Source organism: Puntigrus tetrazona, chromosome 20, assembly GCF_018831695.1.
Source record: "Puntigrus tetrazona isolate hp1 chromosome 20, ASM1883169v1, whole genome shotgun sequence".
Taxonomy (NCBI): Eukaryota; Metazoa; Chordata; class Actinopteri; order Cypriniformes; family Cyprinidae; genus Puntigrus; species Puntigrus tetrazona.
Genome location: NC_056718.1, coordinates 8,624,967 through 8,626,658, shown reverse-complemented (window position 1 = coordinate 8,626,658; position 1,692 = coordinate 8,624,967). Strand labels below are relative to the sequence as shown.

At 40.0% G+C, this 1,692-nt stretch overlaps 1 pseudogene; it reads right to left on the bottom strand.

Annotated features, from left to right (window-relative positions):
* LOC122325469 overlaps positions 1–459 on the bottom strand; it is a 17,157-nt pseudogene extending 16,698 nt beyond the window's left edge.
* Between the last annotated feature and the right edge of the window lie 1,233 nt (positions 460–1,692).

Genomic DNA, 1,692 nt, shown 5'->3' with positions numbered 1-1,692 from the left:
TATATTTGATGTTTCAATTACAGTTATGTAGATTCTGAACTAATACCAATTTCCACGTTTGCCTTAGCTACATCTAATAATGCTGTGAAATAGAAAATATAGAAAAATTGCATTTACAGTTTTATAAGGCCAAGAGGTTTGGTTAGTGTAATAAAATGTCTTCTTTTACACCTTACTTCTTCTTACTTTTCCCCTCAGGTGGTGGACACGAGGAGCATGAACCCTCATATTGCCAGTCAAAGGACATCCCCACTTTTGATGGTGGGAAGAAAGTGATGGAAGTAGAAAGAAGAAGAAGTAAGAACACACTCACAGGCTGCGCGTGTTCATCAGTGAATCAGGCTGCCTCAAGTGTTTCAGCCCCACCTGCATCAATGCTCTCTCCACAGCACTTCCTTGGACACACTTCTGCTTGATTCCTAGAGCCCGTTTCTTTCCTTTTGGACATTCTTCTATCATCCTTCACATTGCTTTTTCTTTGCTTATAATACATTTATTTGTGTGTGTGTGTGTATTAGCCAGTGTGGCTGTGTGTGTGTGTGTGTGTGTGTGTGTGTGTGTGTGTGTGTGTGTTTTTCACGTACACATTTGTCAGTTCAGATGGTAGAGCTCAGTCACGCTACCTTTGAGGCCTGCACACGTGTAAGCTGCTGTAATGGATTGTGGTACAGCTACAAATGTAACTAGACTAGAAAGCTCATGCTCCATTAGCTAGACAATTTTTTCCATCTGGCTAAAGTATATTGAGTAGGCCTTATGCGTCATTAATTGCATCATGAAATACACAATAAAACTAGGGCTCTCAAGAAACAACTCTCAAATAATTTAGGTTCATCTAAAACATATAATACATGAATCAAAAAGACTGAAACTGGAGATTTGGATCTAGATTTCCTTAATATTTAGGTCAGGTCAGTGCTATTACACCAGCCTGGGCTGCTTGACCTAGAACTTTCTCGAAAAAACAAATTGCGAAATCAAATCTAGGAAATGGAAATATCTCTGCTCTGTATTTATAGCTGCAATGTTGAGAGTGTGTTTTTCAGGTTGTTTTGCCAGCTAGTAATCAACTGGCTAATGAATAGCTTTTTCTCCTCAAAAGGTCTTCCACGCTAAAGGTCATGACAGCAGCTGTTGATGGTTAAAATGCAGCATCTGTACAGACAAATTAGTACGCCGTACTATGTGCATGTACATAAAGAGATAAGTTATTCTTTATTTGTCAGTGCTGTAGTTGACAGGTAAGACAAGCCAAACTGCACTTTACGCAGCACCTTCATACCTATATACCAGGTAAGCCCAGTCCAAAGGCGTGAAAAATTGGGCTAGTGATATATGTATGCGATGTTAATGTTAGTTTCAGGTCAGTCTCTGCACACTTCATCTGGCAGCCCTCATCCAGTCAAAAAGGTCAAGAATTTCAAGAATAACTACGCTTCTATCGAATGTGGGGTGAATCTCTCGTGGCCAACAATGGGCCAAAGATGAAAACGCCAGAACAGCATATGGGCGAATAGAAGATAAAAGAAAGAAGGAATCTTTTTCACAATAAATGGGAGCAATCGTTTAATTCTTTCGTTACGTTTCTGCATCTGCAGTATTGTGGTCGTTTGAGATCGGCAATTATCCACTGTTGCAGCTTGTCTTTGTTTGTTTTCAGAGGCACATCTGCCATCCACAGTGGAGAATAAC